Source organism: Heterodontus francisci, chromosome 19 (genome assembly GCF_036365525.1).
Source record: "Heterodontus francisci isolate sHetFra1 chromosome 19, sHetFra1.hap1, whole genome shotgun sequence".
Taxonomy (NCBI): Eukaryota; Metazoa; Chordata; class Chondrichthyes; order Heterodontiformes; family Heterodontidae; genus Heterodontus; species Heterodontus francisci.
In genome coordinates this window covers 82,662,156-82,680,659 of record NC_090389.1, presented here as the reverse complement: position 1 = coordinate 82,680,659, position 18,504 = coordinate 82,662,156, and the positions used below count along the sequence as shown (strand labels likewise).

At 43.0% G+C, this 18,504-nt stretch overlaps 1 protein-coding gene across 1 annotated transcript in view; it reads right to left on the bottom strand.

Moving 5' to 3' along the window:
• Window positions 1-18,504, bottom strand: part of prkar2aa (protein kinase, cAMP-dependent, regulatory, type II, alpha A) — a 403,140-nt gene that overhangs the window by 72,314 nt on the left and 312,322 nt on the right. The gene's annotated exons all lie outside the window — the stretch shown is intronic.

Sequence of the window (18,504 nt, the reverse complement as noted above, 5' to 3'; positions counted from 1 at the left end):
GTTGTATGATAGAATAAAGCACCAGCAAATGGAAAGCAGCCAGCATACTGCCAGGAGCTACTACTCAGGATTAATGAATACTACCATTGCTGAATTGCCAGTCTGGAGAATGACCAAGAAAGGTGATAAAGAACAAAATCACTTTCTGGGAGAAAAAAACAATCAACATGTATTTACCTCAACTGACGACATTTTCAATGTCCAAAACAAGGTTTTAAGCAAAATGAAAACATCACAACTTTATATAGTTTACAATAACATGAATATGTGTACCAAATATCATTTGTGTTTTTTTCCATATCTTCATTCATGCTTTAACTTCAAGACCATAGCCTAGCTCTGAAGTCAAGGCTTCAACTAGAGACTTTTTTCCACCCAGAACAGCTGAAGGGAGTTAATCAGCCACATTTATGCATTATGAGCACAAACAAGTGGCAGGAATTCCCAGCACTTAACTGTAGGTTTCTTTGACTTTGTGTAGAAGGATTTGATGGCTCCCCCCCCCAATACCCCCCACACCCACCCCTGCCACGGAAACAAACTGGAGATCGAACTGCCAAAGCTTCAGTTCAGGAAAGTTTTACAACTATCATAAAAGCAAAGTACTGCAGGTGCTGGAAATCTGAAATAAAAACAAGAAATACTGGAAATATTCAGCAGGTCTGGCAGCATCTGTGGAGAGAGCAGAGTTAACGTTTCAGGTCAGTGACCCTTCATCAGAACTGGCAAAAGTTAGAAATGCAATAGGTTTTAAGCAAATACAGCGGGGGTGGGGCAAGAGATAACAAAAGGTAAGGTTACAGAGTAGGACAGAGGGTCAGAGAGAATAACTGACCAGAAGGTCATGGAGCAAAGGCAAAGGGTATGTTAATGGTGTGCTGAATGACAAAGCGTTAGTGCAGAGAGTGTATTAAATGACAGAATAATGAATAGCCCTGGCCAAAAGCACAAACATGAAAAAAAACAGTGGGCAGACACATGGTAAAAAATGAAACAAATTAAAATAAAATAAAAATAAAACATAAAAAATAAAACTAAAAATAAAAAAAGGGGGGCCACGACAGGGTTCCACCCCACCAGCCTCCACATCCAAAGGATCATCCTCTGCCATTTCCACCATGTCCAGCATGATGCCACCACAAAACGCATACTCCCCTCCCCATCAGCATTCCGAAGGGATCATTCCCTCCGCGACACGCTGGTGCACTCCTCAATTATCCCCGACACCTCGTCCCCTTCCCATGGCCCCTTTCCATGCAATCACAGGAGGTATAATACCTGCCCTTTTACTTCCTCTTTCCTCACTATCCAAGGCCCCAAACACTCCTTTCAGGTGAAGCAGTGATTTACTTGTACTTCTTTCAATTTAGCATACTGTATTCGCTGCTCACAATGTGGTCTCCTATACAATGGGGAGACCAAATGCAGATTGGGTGACCACTTTGCAGAACAACTTCGCTCAGTTCAAAAACATGGCCCCGCGCTTCCTGTCGCTTGCCATTTCAACACCTCCCCAACCCCCCCCACCCCCGCCCCTGCTCTCATGCCCACATCTCTGTCCTGGGCTTGCTGCAGTGTTCCAGTGAACATCAACACAAGCTCGAGGAACAGCAGCTCATTTACCAATTAGGCAAGCTACAGCCTACCGGACTGAACACTGAGTTCAATAATTTCAGAGCATGACTGGCCCCCCTTTTCTATTTTTAGTTTTTAAATATTTTTTATTTTCATGTTTTTGGACAAACGCTTTGTCTTTCACCACACCATTAACATATCCTTTGCATTTGCTCCATGACCTTCTTGTCAGTTATTCTCTGTGACCCTCTGTCCTATCAACACCTTCCCTTTTGCCCCATCCCCGCTTTATTTGCTTAAAACCTATTACATTTCTAACCTTTGCCAGTTCTGATGAATAGTCACTGACCTGAAACGTCAACTCTGCTTCTCTCTCCACAGATGCTGCCGTACCTGCTGAGTATTTCCAGCACTTTTTGTTTTTATTTAAGCCAAATAACTTTTACTGGCTCGCCCACCAACACACACCAGAAGGGGTAGAAGACTGCCTGACCAAAAGAGCAGTTTCCTGATATGAATTTTCTGCATCACTGATGATAGCAAATTTATAACAGACTTAAAAAGTGGATAAGATGTTCATATTTCAATTGGGATCTATTTTACACTGGAAAAACTGACAAACAAGTTGCATTCCCTGCATTTCAGCTAACTAAATTGAAGACGACAGTTTCCGTAGAGAAATATTTTCCGCCTGTGGTGGCTGTCAAGTTACATCAGCACTCAAGATTAAGTCTACAGAACTTCCACGGTGTTCAAATATAATTACTTAAATCATCATGAATGTTAACAGGCCACAAAACCCACAGAAAATTTGGCACCATTTGTACTTTAAGCAGAAGCTATCAGTCGAGGAGAAAATAAAGCGCAATGCAGTACCAGTTTAATTAATGCAGCTGCTGGGCAGGTGCTTCTTCCAGCCATGAACTATATATTCCACTTCAGTTATTTTGCTGTATAGTTCAGTGCTTTGACATACGAATGCACCACTGAGTGGTGGAATATACATTGATGCTGAGATTTTCTCAGAATGTTCTTGAGCAACCTGTCTAAGAAAGTTTCGATCAATGCTAATTTATAACCTTTTTCAGTGTATTAACTTGTATGGCTTTTGCATAGCATAGGCTGCTCTCTCAGCTGGAGAATGAATCATAGGGAAACCTGCAAAAAGGCACAGAAAATAACAATTGTACAGAAAAGTAAAGAAGTATTTAGCATGAGCAAGATCATTCTTGTAATTAATTTCATAGAGCTTCCGTAATTAATTATCTCACCTCTAATAGAAAGACAACTCTAAGGAAATACATGGCAGAACTGTTGAGAATCAATTACCTCACGATACAACGGTTAAAAGTTGGCCACAGTTGGTAGCACTTGCCTCTAACAAGATTGTGGGGTTCAGTCCCACTGCAGTACTTGAGCACATAATCTAAGGTTCAATGCAGTGCTGAGGGAGTGCTGTGTTATCAGTAAGTCATCTTCAAAAAACAGCAGGGAGTTTCTTCATTGCCATACAATAACATAAGAAATGGGAGCAGGAGTAGGCCATACGGCCTGTCGAGCCTGCTTTATCATTCTTGGGCTTCAACTCCACTTTTCTGCGCTTCCCATATCCCTGAATTCCCGGAGAGACCAGAAATCTGTCTATTCCAGCATTAAATATGATCAACACCCCAAAAAACAACAGATTAACTGATCACTCATCGAACTTGTCGTTTCTGGGAAGTTGCTGGATAAAAAGTGGCTGCATCATTTGCCTACATAACATTTCAAGAATAATTTATTGATATGTCCTATGTACATTTCAGATTTAATTGCATCTTAAAATATTGCAAATGTGCCTGATATGCAAGTTATTTTCAATCCAATGCCATCCTTCTCAGAGATAAACATGACTGAGAGGTTGCATTCAACATTCACAGAAGTCATGCATTCTGAAGACCTCAGAGCCTTGAAATTTTGATCTCTCATCTTTAACACAGGGGATTTTTTTTTCTCCATCATTGAAGATGCAATTGCATAAACCCATCATTTTTCAGGGCCAAAGCTTCAACTTATTCTGATTATTTGCAGTTCTGATGAAAGGTCATTAACATGAAAGAGCGAGACCAGTGGGGAATTAAAACAGCAGCGGGAAGGAGTGAGAGACAGAGAGAGACCAGCGGGGAGTTAAAAGAACGGTAGCAGGAAGGAGCAAGAGGGAGAGCGAGACCAGTGGGGTGTTCAACAGAGCAGCGGCAGAGAGAGGCAGAGTTATCCTATCCAGTCCAGTCCAGTCCAGTCTGTGGCTCCAGTTCTGAGAAAAATCAAAGTGTGACATTACAGGAAAACAGGTAGTTGATTGGTTGGTGAGTATTTTTCTCATTCATCTTTCAAAACTTGGTAATTTTAATAAGTGTATGTGTTTATTAGTAGTAGTAAGGTTTACTAATAGCAGTAAAGCTTATTAGATTGGCTGGGATTATTTCCTAGTTATTATTGTTGATAAGGTTTATTACTATTGGTGAGGTTATTTATACTAGAACAAAGAGAACAAAGAACAAAGAAAATTACAGCACAGGAACAGGCCCTTCGGCCCTCCAAGCCTGCACCGATCCAGATCCTCTATCTAAACATGTTGCCTATTTTCTAAGGGTCTGTATCTCTTTGCTTCCTGCCCATTCATGTCTCTGTCTAGATACATCTTAAAAGATGCTATCGTGCCCGTGTCTACCACCTCCGCTGGCAACGCGTTCCAGGCACACACTACCCTCTGCGTGAAGAACTTTCCACGCATATCTCCCCTAAACTTTTCCCCTCTCACTTTGAACTCGTGACCCCTAGTAATTGAATCCCCCACTCTGGGAAAAAGCTTCTTGCTATCCACCCTGTCTATACCTCTCATGATTTTGTACACCTCTATGGTAACATTTTAGTATTGGCAGGGTGTACTAATAATGGTAAGGTAGATTAATATTGGTTAAGTTTATTATTAACAATAGTAAGCTTGTTACTATTGGTAGGGTTATTAGTAGCAGCAGGTTATTTTAGTAGCAGGGTTTAGTTGTAGTACCAAGGTTTATTATCTAATAGATAGAGGAATGGCAGGGCTGCACCAACCTCTGGACTGCACATCCTGTGCTATGTGGGAACTCCAGGATACTTCTTGTGCCCTGGATAACCATATGAGCAGGAAGTGTCATCAGTTATAGCAGCTTGAGCTCCAGGTTTTGGAACTTGAGCAGCAGCTGGCATGACTGCAAGTGTATCCGTGAGGTTGCGAGTTTTGTGGATAGGTTTATAGATGGGGTCATCCCACAGCTTAAAAGTATGCAGGCAGAGGGGGAATGGATGACCACCAGACAGTCAAGAACAAACAGGCAGGTAATGCAGGAGACCTGAGTGCATCTCACACTCCAATATAAATACAGAGGAATGTGATGGTTCATCTGGGGAGTGCAGCAAGAGCCAAGGCCATGGTACCACGGATGGCTCAGCTGTACAGGGGAGTACAAGGAAGACTGCAAGAGTGATAGTGATGAGATTTGATTGTCAGGGTAACAGACAGGCGGTTCTGTGGCTGAAGATGTGAATCCAGGATGGTGCCTTGCCTCGCTCGTGCCAGAGTCAAGGATGCCGCTCAATGGCTGCAAAGCACCGAGGGGGGAGGGTGAAGGCTGAACAGCCAGCGGTCCACATTGGTATCAACGACATAGGTAAGAAGGAGGATGTGGTCCTGCACAGAGTTTAGTGAGCTAGGTAATAAATTAGAAGCAGGACCTCAAAAGTAGTAATCTCCAGATTACTCTTAGCACCACACGCAAGTGAGTATACAAATAGGAGGACAGAGTAGATGAATGCTTGGCTGTAGAGATGGTGCAGGAGGGAAGGCTTTAGTTTCCTGAATCATTGGGTCTGCTTCTGGTGAAGGTGGGATCTGTACAAGTTGGATGGGTTGCAACCGAACCGGAACGGAACCAACAAGCTTGCTGGGAGATTTGCTAGTGCTGTTGGTGGGCCGGGGGGAGTTGAAACTAATTTGGCAGGGGGATAGGATAGAGTGGAGGTACAGTAGGGGTGATGCACAGTCAAATATAGAAGAGAAACTAAATCAGTCTGGAAGGCAGAGCAAATATAGACCTGTTTAGGCACAAGTAAATAATGCAAGGCTGGATTGCATCTATTTTAATGCAAGCAGTCTTACTAGTAAGGCAGATGAATTGAGGGCATTGATTAACACATGGGAATACGAGATTATTGCTATCACAGAGACATGGTTGAGGGAGGGGCAGGACTGGCAGCTCAATATTCCAGGGTATAGAATCTTCAGGCATGGCAGGGGAGGGTGTAAAAGGAGGTGGCATTGCACTTTGATCAAGGAGTCAATTACTGCAGTAAGGAGGGATGACATCTTAGAAGGTTCCTCAAATTACGTCATATGGGTAGAACTTAAAAACAAAAAGGGGGCAATCACTTGACTGGGAATGTACTACAGGCCTCCAAACAGTCAGGGAGAGATAGAGGAACAGATATGTAGGCAAATCTCAGAGAGGTGTAAATATAGTCAGGGATTTCAACTTCCCCAATATCAACTGGGATAGTCTTAGTGCAAAAGGCTTAAAGGGGGCGGAATTCGTAAAATGCATACAGGAGAGCTTTTTGAGCCATCACGTCGAAAGTCCTACAAGAGAAGGGGCGGTACTGGACCTAATCCTAGGGAATGAAGCTGGACAAGTGGGAGAAATGTCAGTGGGGAAGCATTTCGGGGATAGTGACCATAACTCTGCAAGATTTAAGGTAGTTATGGACAAGGACAAAGAGGGACCGAAATAAAAGTACCGAATTGGGGGAAGGCCTATTTCAATAGGATAAAACAGGATCTGGCCAAAGTGGACTGGGAGCAGCTACTTGTAGGAAAGTCTACACCAGACCAATGGAAGTCATTCAAAAAGGAAACAGTGAGAGTTCAGGGCCAACATGTTCCTGTAAAGGTGAAGGGTAGGACCAACAATTCCAGGAACCCTGGATGTCAAGGGATATAGAGGATTGGATAAGGAAAAAAAAAGGAGGCTTATGGCAGATTCAGAGTTCTGAAAACATCAGAGGCACTAGAGGAGTACAGAAAGTGTAGGGGGGTACTTAAAAGTTAATTAGGAGAGTGAAAAGGGGGCATGAAAAAACACTGGCGGGCAAGATAAAGGAAAATCCCAAGGCATTTTATAAGCATATTAAGGGCAAGAGGATAACCAGGGAAAGAGTAGGGCCCATTAGGGACCAAAGTGGCAATCTACGTATGGAGCTGGAAGACGTAGGTGAGGTTTTAAATGATTACTTCTCATCTCTGTTCACTATGGAGAAGGACGATGTAGGTGTAGTGATCATGGAGGGGGATTGTGATATACTTGAACAAATTAGCATTGAAAGGGAGAAAGTATTAGCTGCTTTAGCGGGCTCAAAAGTGGATAAATCCCCAGGCCCGGATGAGGTGTATCCCAGGCTGTTATGTGAGGCAAAGGAGGAGATAGCAGGGGCTCTAACACAAATTTTCAAATCCTCTCTGGCCACAAGAGAGGTACCAAAGGACTAGAGGACAGCGAATATGGTACCATTATTCAAGAAGGGTAGCAGGGATAAACCAAGTAATTACAGGCCAGTGAATCTAACATCAGTGGTTGGGAAACTGTTGGAAAAAATTCTGAGGGACAGGATTAATCTCCACTTGGAGAAGCAAGGATTAATCAGGGATAGTCAGCATGGCTTTGTTCGAGACTAGATGTGTAGATAGGGGCAAAGCAGTTGATGTAGTCTACATGGACTTCAGTAAGGCGTTTGATAAGGTCCCACATGGGAGATTGGTTAAAAGGTAAGAGCCCATGGGATCCAGGGCAATTTGGCAAATTGGATCCAAAATTGGCTTAGTGGTAGGAGGTAGAGGGTGATGGTTGAGGGTTGTTTTTGCGAGTGGAAGCCTGTGACCAGTGGTGCACCACAGGGATCGGTGCTGGGACCCTTGCTGTTTGTAGTGTACATTAATGATTTAGACGTGAATATAGGAGGTATGATCAGTAAGTTTGCAAATGACACGAAAATTGGTGGTGCCGTAAATAGTGAGGAGGAATCCCTTAGATTACAGGATGATATACCACTGACCACCTCCAGGCGCTTATCCTTCGTCTCTCGAGATAAGGAGGCCAAAGAAGATAGATGGGCTGGTAAGATGGGCGGAGCAGTGGCAAATGGAATTTAATCCTGAGAAGTGCGATGTGATGTTTTTCGGGACGACTAACAAGGCAAGGGAATATATAATGGATGGTAGGACCCTAGGAAGTACAGAAGGTCAGAGGGACCTTGCTGTACTTGTCCATAGATCACTGAAGGTAGCAGCACAGGTAGATAAAGTGGTTAGGAAGGCATATGGGATACTTGCCTTTATTAGACGATTATAAGAGCAGGCAGGTTATGATGGAGCTGCATAAAACGCTAGTTAGGCCACAGATGGAGTACTGTGTACAGTTCTGGTCACCACACTATAGGAAGGATGTGATTGCACTGGAGAGGGTGCAGAGGGCATTCACCAGGATGTTGCCTGGGCTGGAGCATTTCAGCTATGAAGAGAGTGGATAGGCTAGGGTGAGAAACATAGAAAATAGGAGCAGGAGTAGGCCATTCAGCCCTTCGAGCCTGCTCCACCATTCATTATGAGCATGGCTGACTGATGAGCCAACTCAGTAGCCTGTTCCTGCTTTCGCCCCGTACCCTTTCATCCCTTTAGACCCAAGAGCTATATCTAATTCCATCTTGAAAACATACAATATTTTGGCCTCAACTGCTTTCGGTGGCAGCTAATTCCACAGGCTCACCACTCTCTGGCTGAAGAAATTTCTCCTCATCTCAGTCCTCAAAGGTTTACCCCGTATCCTTAGACTATGACCCCTGGTTCTTGACTCCCCCACCATCAGGAATATCCTTCCTGCGTCTACCATGTCAAGTCCCGTTAGAATTTTATAGGCTTCTATGAGATCCCCCCTCACTCTTCTGAACTCCAGCAAATATAATCCTAACCGACTCAATCTCTCCTCATACATCAGTCCTGCCATCCCAGGAATCAGTCTGGTAAACCTTCACTGCACTCGCTCTATAGCAAGAACATTCTTCCTCAGATAAGGAGATCAAAACTGCATACAATATTCCAGGTGTGGCCTCACCAAGGCCCTGTATAATTGCAGCAAGACATCTCTGCTCCTGTACTCGAATCCTCTTGCTATGAAGGCCAACATAACATTTACCTTTTTTACCGCCTGTTGCGCCTGCATGAACACCCAGGTCTCGCTGCATATTCCTCTCTCAGTTTATAGCCGTTCAGATAACAATCTGCCTTCCTGTTTTTACTACCAAAGTGGACAACCTCACATTTATCCACATTATACTGCATCTGCCATACATTAGCCCACTCACTCAACTTGTCCAAATCATCCTGAAGCCTCTCTGCATCCTCCTTACAACTCACCCTCCCACCCAGTTTTGTGTCATCTGCAAATTTGGAGATATTACATTTAGTTCCCTCATCTAAATCATTAATATATATTGTCAATAGCTGGGGTCCTGGCACCGATCCCTGCAGTACCCCACTAGTCCCAGCCTGCCATTCAGAATAAGACCAATTTATTCCTACTCTTTGTTTCCTGTCCGCCAACCAATTTTCTATCCATCGCAATACACTACCCCCAATCCCATGCGCTTTAATTTTACATGCACCACATCCACTGGCTCCCCCTTATCAACTCTACTAGCTCCATCCTCGAAGAATTCTAGTAGATTTGTCAAACATGATTTCCCTTTCGTAAATCCATGCTGACTCTGCCCGATTCTACCACTGTTCTCCAAGTGCTCTGCTATAAAATCTTTGATAATGGACTCTAGAATTTTCCCCACTACTGACGTCAAACTGACTGGTCTATAATTCCCTGCTTTCTCTCTACCTCCCTTTTTAAGTAGTGGGGTTACATTAGCTACCCTCCAATCTGTAGGAACTGGTTGTTTTCCTTACAGCAGAGAAGGCTAAGGGGAGACCTGATTGAGGTATATAAAATTATTAGGGGCATTGACAGGTAAGATAGGAAGAAACATTTCCCTTTAGTGGAGGTGTCAATAACCAGGGAGCACAGATTTAAGGGGCAGGATGTTTAGAAGGGATTTGAGGAAAAAAATTTTCACCCAGAGGGTGGTTGGAATCTGGAACACACTGCCTGAAGGGGTAGTAGAGTCAGGAACCCTCACAACATTTAAGAAGTATTTAGATGACTACTTGAAACGCCATAGCATACAAGGCTATGGGCCAAGTGTTGGAAAATGGCATTCGAATAGACAGGCACCTGGCCGGCACAGACACGGTGGGCTGAAGGGCCTGTTTCTGTGCTGTATAACTCTATGACTCTATGACATTTAGAGAGGTTCGAGTTAATAAAGGATAGCCAGCACGGATCTGTAAAAGGCAGAGCTTGCTTGACTAATCTCATTGAATCTTTGATGGGGTAACAGAGAAGGTTGATGAAGAGAAGGTAGTGGATGTCGTTTATATGTATTTTAAGAAAGCATTTGATAAGGTACCACATAAGCGGCTGGTTAAGAAAACTGAAGCTCATGGAATAGGAAGGTCAGTATCTAAGTGGATAAAAAATTGGCTTATGGACAGAAAACAGCGAGTCATAGTAAATGGTTGCTTTTCAGACTGGAGGATGGTAGATAGTGGTGCTCCCCAAGGGTCAGTGCTGGGACCACTGCTTTTTTGATAAAAATCAATGACTTGGATCTTGAAATACAGAGTACAATCTCAAAATTTGCCAATGACACCAAACTTGGAGGTGTGGCAAAGTGAGAACGATATGAACCACCTGCAACAGGAGGCTAGCAGAATGGGCAGAGAGGTGGCAAATGGAATTTAATACTGACAAGTGTAAGGTGATGCAATTTGGCAGAAGGAATCGGGAGAGGCAATATATCCTTAATGGCACAGTTCTAAAGAGTGTGCAGGAACAAAGGGACCTGGGGGTGCATGTTGAGCAATCTTTGAAGGTGGCAGGACATATTGAAGGAGTGGTTAGTAAAGCATATGGGATCTTGGGCTTCATAAATAGAGGCACTGAGTACAAAAGCAGGGAAGTTATGCTGAACCTTTAATAAAGCTCCGGTTAGGCCCCAACTGGAATATTGCGTCCAGTTCTGGTCACTACACTTCAAGAAGGATTTGAGGGTCCTTGAGAGGGTGCAGAGGAGATTTACCAGAATGCTTCCAGGGATGGAGGATTTGAGTTACAAGGTTAGGTTGGAAAAGCTGGGTTTGTTCTCCTTAGAAGCAGAGACAATCAATGACTTCAAGAGGAAATTGGATGGCCACCTGAGAGAAATAGACTTGCAGGGCTACGGAGATCGAGCCAGGGAGCGGGACTGACAGCACAGCTCCGTAAAGAGCTGGCATGGACTCAATGGGCAGAATGAATGGAAATGGGTTGCGAGTTTGCAAGGACAGAGGGGTCTAAAGTGCTTTTTTTCCCAGGAATGAGGTGATGACGGCAGTTTTGAAAAGAAGGCGGTTTTGAAAGAAAAGGAGCAAGAAACGATTCACAATGCTAGCAAGTATGGGGACCAAGATGGGTAGTTGGATGATGAGCTGTGTGTTGGGTTTGGGGTCAACAGAGCATGTTTCAGATCTCATGGACAAGTCAATCTCAGAGAGGGCAAATGGGGGTGGGGGAAGGGTGGAATAGGAATGAAACTAGCAAAAGACACAAGTTTAGAGTCATGGAGAACCTAGGAGGAGGTTTGGCTTGCTGGGCTAGATAACAAAGGCAGCTGAATGGATGATCTTAATCTTAATGTCAAAGAATTCCTAAGATGATTCAGGAGTAGAGAGCAGTTTTGGCAGAGGGCAGCAAGGCACAACAATGCTTATTATGGTCTAGCTAGATCTGGCAATGGGTGGTTTAGCCAATTATGTGCTAGATAAATTGAAGTCTGTGTCCCCTGGATGTGAGAGTGAGAAGATTGGGGCCATACCAGAGTGAATGACCAATGTGGGAGCGAGCAAGGGTTTTTACTGTGGAAAAGGGCTTCAAAGATGGAGGTGAAGGTGTGATTGAATAGGTTGAGAGCTGCTTCATAGTTCAACGTGGTGAATGGATAGCTAAAAGCCAGACAGTTCAGAGTTCATCTAATTTCTCTGCACTTCCTCACCCTCCAAAAAATTTCTTCTTTTTCTCTAATTGGCCCTACCCTTCCATTAACCATTCTTTTGAATGTTTATAAAATCCATGTTGCCTGCCAAAACACCTTCAGCTTTTCCAATTTTTTTGTTTTTCATCCCTATTTTCTATTCTTCCTTTGAATTTCTTTGCGATAAGCCCGGGATTTGTCATATGCATCGACATATTTGTTTAATCTCTCTACTCAGTCTGGCTCATCGTATCTGCCAATATTTCTTCCCACTTTATTTTGGAAAGTTCTCTTTTGTTGAAATTTGTTATTCGCACTCAATTACCTTAACATTTTACCATACCCTCACTATCAATTTTTATATAAAACCTAATTATGCCATGTCACTGTTTCTTGGATGTTACCCTACTGTTACGACCAAGGCAGGAGGAGTGCACTGTTAATTCAGTCCCACTTCTCCACAGGTCACAACATATCAATAAATTTTCCCACTTATCGAAACAGTCAATTAGATACTCTATTTGTCCCCAGAATAAAGCACACCAACCAGGTTTCTTTAATAAACAATATTATCTGTTTATTATAAATCAAGTCTTAACCAACAATGACGTAAATAGATACACAAATTGAAATATTAAAGCCCCTTATTTTTTATCCTTGCCCTCATACACACACTCACATACTCAACCGGTTAACTGGGAGAAAAAAAAGATTTTTGTTGACAGCTGTTACAATGAAATAGAAGGAATTAAAAAAACTTACACTGCAGAGAAGATATGGAAGGAAGTCCTTTGTTTTGGCAAGGTTCCCAAAGTCGAATAGGTGGCTGCCACTAGGAATCTTTCCAGGCGTTGTTGATGAACAATCTATTTGGGTAACCGTTCAAAGAAATTCAGCTTCAGAAGGTTTCACATAGATCTTACATCAGGTGTGCAGCAGCAAAGGTTTCAGGTCTCACACATTCGATGCAAAGTTCTTTTTCAAGATGCAAGGTTTCTGCAAACATTCAGGATTTCTTCAAAATACAGGAGGCAACAGTACAACTTCATACAGGGTTTGCTTTTCAAGAGCAGGAATTCTTCAAAGAGAGGTAACAGCGGTCTAGATTTTCATCTGAGCGCCTGGCAGGTCAATAGTCAAATTCCAACTGCCTCTCTTAGTCCAAAAACCAGCTGGCTTTTAACAGTTCAAAATGAAACCAACCTTTTTCCAGACAAGTCCTATGATAATCATAAATCATGTCTTGTCAATACAAAATAGCTCTTAAGTCAAACTGTCCACTATGTTTGAAATCATGTGCTTTCCAGTACTTGTTTACTGGTCCACCTTTTGTTGACCTTCCTTTTAAAAAAAACACCCAAAGTTCAGCAATCTCCAGGTGATTCAATGTCCATGAAATCCTTTAAAGTTTTTAAAAATATAGATTCTCAAACTTTAGCAAAAAATGGAAACCTAACACTACCCTTACATAACTTACTTCCCTTTCTTCACTTTGTACAAGATACAGCACTGCTTCTTCCTTTGTTATACTAAAACATAATGATCTAGAAAGTAGAAACCCCTCCCATTTATTTTTTACGTGCATTACATATTATCCAAGGATAACGAAGTTACCAATTTTGTAGCCCAGTTATTTCTGCATACTTTCCAACCTGTGTACATTTCACTGCCTATTTCCCTTCCCAATGTTCTGGAATCCATACTAAACTAACAAAACAGTACCAGCTTCTTTCTTATTGCTTATCTGTAACTAAATAGATTCCAGATTTGTACCATCCCTATATCATGCTCACTTGCTTGTTTTGTAACGGTAGCTAAGCCGCTGCCACCCATCCCTGTTTTTTTTCCTCTTCTTTGCTTCGGGAATATTTCATAACTAGGAATGTTTAGCTCCCAGTTCTGCCTTAGTCCAACCCAAGTCTCTTCAAACTTTTAAGTCAAATCCAGCCCTGCCATAGCAATTTGTGCCTCTCACTCACCAAGCTTATTTTGAACATACTTTCCGCATTCCGCATTGACCTGTATGTCAAACCTACCTCTCCACATCTGACAATTTTGCTCGCTTTCCTTTTCTTTCTGACCTGTCCTTAATCAGTTTTCTGCTTATCTCATGCTTCAAAGACCACATGCTTTGCTTTTGTCTCTATTTTTAAGTCTTATTTTTCATCTTCCCTCCGTTCATAGTTGCACTCAGAAAGCATGCAAAGTAGTACTGCACAGGTAGTTAACATTTTGAGTCTCTGCATCTGTTGTACTTCTTTTTGTGAAAAGTCAGCAGTACCACTGAACTTGGACGTGAATCTGTGGAAATTTGGGGCCATCTGTTCAGCGTTACAAGCATTAGATTTTTGCAAACCAGCACTTAAGTTGTGGGAGCTTTTGTTCTTCTCTATCTTAAAGTCCAAGTTCTCAAAGGGTAACTGATTTTCAACGAAAACAAATTGCTCCAGATAAAAATATATACAAACCATGATTGCTAATTTAAAGAATAAGTCAAAAGTTTTTGCCACATTAAAAGTACTAATTGTTCAAAGTTGGAGACCAATAAAAAGTGGTTGCTGTTGATCACTGATTGCTTCGTATCGGCATCAAGCCACGCAGACTGTATCAACTTCTACAGTCTCAAGAAAGCACCTCATAAAACACTGAAATGGAAAGTTAAATCCTTCCATTAACCTATCACTGACGTGCCTAGCCACGCTGATCACAGATTAAAATCTGCATTCCTCTACCAGACACAGGCACAAGAGGCTCCATTTTTGGAGCAGCAGTATATCTTGGCAAACACAAAAGCTATTGAGCTTGTGTCCCAATAATCTCCTTTTTGAAAAACATCTCTCTCCCATACAGCATTCCTAGGCCTTTATAGATCAACATTCTTTAAAGTTGGTCACCAGAATCAGTGCAAGTAGCCCAAGGTGACAAGGTTTATTTTTCTTAACATGCGGAGAAGCTCATGTCCTCTGCTTGATCCCTCTCCAAACAGCTCAATCAGGCAGTCAAATGGAAACTCATAGGCAAAAACAACAGGCTACCATTATACACAAGGGGACCAATCCATTACATCACTCAACGTACACAATTAAAAATTCCAGGACCCACCCCCCCACCCCCCACCACATTCAAATTGTCCAAAATGAGTAAGAAATAAAAAGAAGCACCAGCTTCTTTACCTCCTTCTTATTGCATAGTTCAGTGGTTCTCAAAACATTTTTGGTTGAAGGGCCCCTTTTCAAATGGATTAGTAATCATGCTCTCTATCTAAATTATAATATATAATATTCATTATGTTAAAGTACTGCACGTAAAGAGCATTTCAATAATGCTTTCAAGAAAATAGGTATTTACTTACTTATAGATTACTTCCATAAAACGGTCTTTATGCCACTCTCAGCACTCCTCCACGAATGCTCACCTCCTGGATGAGACAGCCACCCCACTCTGCACTGCACATCTGGCATCCATACTCCACTCCTGCCTTGTACCAAGCCTGTCCATCCGTAAGGTTGGCTGTGCTCGGTAAAGGCCTGCTCAAGTCACAAAAAAAAACCCGACCTGAACCCGACAGAACCACATCAGACCCGAGCCCGACCCGGCCCGAGTCCCTCCATTTTCCCCCCCGAGCCCAACCTGACCACCGCAATATTCCCTTTACTTACCTTCCGATTCCCAATCTTCGGGAAGCTGCAGCATGAGTGTGATGACATCACAGAGATGCTCACACACTCACTGCGCAGACTCAGTTTCCCTGCTTGACATCCCGGACTCGCAGCTCAGTTAAGTTTTTAACTTTTAACACTTACCTGCAATTCTTGCTGTGTGTGTCCGACCCTGACCCAGCCCGACCCAAACCCGACACATGTTGTCGGGTTCGGGTCGGGTAGCAGGCCTTTAGTGCTCGGTGTAACACTTGCCCATCATTTTATGGACCCCTGGAGGGGGTCCCAGTTTGAGAATCACGGGCTCTGCAGCTATATCTATGCCAATGAGACAAGCACATTTTCTGGCTTCTTGCCAAAAATATGCAAAGGGAGAGGATAGAAGGAGGATGATATTCATTTGGGACCCTATCTTTGGATGGTTCTCCTTTATTAAAAGCACTACATAAATGCAAGCTGCTGTTATAATATTCATCACCATCAGCCACAATGGTTACGATAAGTTTGTATGATGATAAGCATTAACTCAATTATTTTCAATGGGTTAACCACCTCCATTTATAGTAGATGAAGGACCAAACATACAAATGTACTAAGCATTCGTCAACTAAAGTTGCCAATAATACTAGGCTCCAATGTTCCCTCTAATTTCCCTTTGGTGTGCGGCCAGTTTGTTGCACTGCGTGGCTCCTTTAAGATTACTGCACGGTCGTGCATGCATACATCTTAAAGGGACTGCTTCTTGTGCACCGTGTGTTAAGTTCTGGACTGTTGCATGGCTGTACACCCGCGCAGCTTACAGGGAACGTTGCTAGGCTCTGGTCTACCCTACAGATATGAAGTCAACCTTGTTAAGCCAAACAATGTTTTTGATGGAAAGGAGATAAAACAGACAGCAGGCCACATAGGGGTCCAAGTCTTTCCCCTTCCTGTTCCCAAGGATACTCCGACATAGTCAATGTCAGAGCAAAACCATCACTGAGATGGGTCTAATTTTAAGCAACACCAAAAAAAATTATCTGATCTGGCACAATGCAACCTTGCCATAAAATAAGAAAATTAGATGAATTGAGAGAAGCACTTGTACTTATGCTGATAAGCATTAACTCAATTATTTTCAATGGGTTAACCACCTCCATTTATAGTAGATGAAGGACCAAACATACAAATGTACTAAGCATTCGTCAACTAAAGTTGCCAATAATACTCGGCTCCAATGTTCCCTCTAATTTCCCTTTGGTGTGCGGCCAGTTTGTTGCACTGCGTGGCTCCTTTAAGATTACTGCACGGTCGTGCATGCATACATCTTAAAGGGACTGCTTCTTGTGCACCGTGTGTTAAGTTCTGGACTGTTGCATGGCTGTACACCCGCGCAGCTTACAGGGAACGTTGCTAGGCTCTGGTCTACCCTACAGATATGAAGTCAACCTTGTTAAGCCAAACAATGTTTTTGATGGAAAGGAGATAAAACAGACAGCAGGCCACATAGGGGTCCAAGTCTTTCCCCTTCCTGTTCCCAAGGATACTCCGACATAGTCAATGTCAGAGCAAAACCATCACTGAGATGGGTCTAATTTTAAGCAACACCAAAAAAAATTATCTGATCTGGCACAATGCAACCTTGCCATAAAATAAGAAAATTAGATGAATTGAGAGAAGCACTTGTACTTATGCGCTTGACACATTCTTATTTACATCACAAATACAATTAAAGTGGATATCTGTAAACTTGTGGATAAAACGCAACTGTACGCTGATACTGGCGACATAAGAAATTTCTATGACGCACTAAAATCTGTCTATGGACCAGCACATCAAACCCAAACCCCTCGAGAGCCCCGATGGCAAGACCCTACACACTGATAAGGAGTCAGTCCTGGATCACTGGTCGGAGCACTCTGAAACTCTCTTCAGCGCCTAGTGCACAGTGCATGATACTGCCATTAATCACATTCAACCACAGCCCGTCAAAGAAATAGATGACAGCCCAACTCTGGAGGAAGCTGTGACCGCGATCAACCAGATGAAGAGCAACAAAGCCCCCGGAGTCGATGGAATTCCAACCGAAGCCTTGAAGCATGGTGGCCCTGCCCTATACACCAAACTCCATGAATTTTCCACGGCCCGCTGGGAACAGGGCAGGATTCCACAGGATCTTCGTGATGCCATTATCATCACCTTGTACAAAAATAAAGGAGAAAAGACTGCTCCAACTACTGTGAGATCACCCTCCTTTCTATTGCTGGGAAAATCCTGGCTAGAATACTTTTGAACAGGCTTGAGCCTGCCATTGTGGAAGAAAACCTCCCAGAGAGCCAGTGTGGTTTCAGAGCAGAGGCATCACAGACATGGTATTTGAACTCAAGACAATTACAAGAAAAGTGTCGTGAGCAAAACAAAGGCCTGTATGTCACTTTCACAGACCTCACCAAGGCATTGTCCAAAGATGGACTTGTCCATTCAGCAAGTCCAAAGATGGACTTTGGAAAATCCTTGTAAAACTTGGATGCCCAACCAGGTTCCTGGCCATGCTGAAGCAGTTTCATGAAAATCAGTATGTCAAGCAAAACAGCGACCTCTTCAGTCTCTTCCGAATCTCCAATGGCGTGAAGCAGGGATGTGCGCTGACCCCAACCTTATTCACGATCTTTTTCAGCATGATACTGCAGCAGGCAACAGAAGACCTTAAGGAGGGAGTTTACGTATGCTTCCGGAGGCCTTTTCAACCTCGGGCACCTTCAGGCTCACACAAAGTGACAAGAAAAACTCATCCATGAACTTCTTTTCGCCGATGACTGTGCTCTCCTGCCCACAGTCAGTCAGACCTGCAACATATATCAACACATTTTTCTGAGGCAGCACAACTCTTTGGACTAAAAATCAGTGTCAAGAAAACAGCCTGCATCAGCCTGCACCCCAAGAAGAATACAGACCACCAAGCATTGTCATCGAGGGAACCGAGCTGAATGCCTTCAAGCAATTTACTTATTTGGGAAATGTCATCGCGCTTGATGCCACTTGAGACAAGGAAGTGGACAAGAGGCTCTCAACAGCAAACAGTACATTCGGGAGACTCTGCAAATGA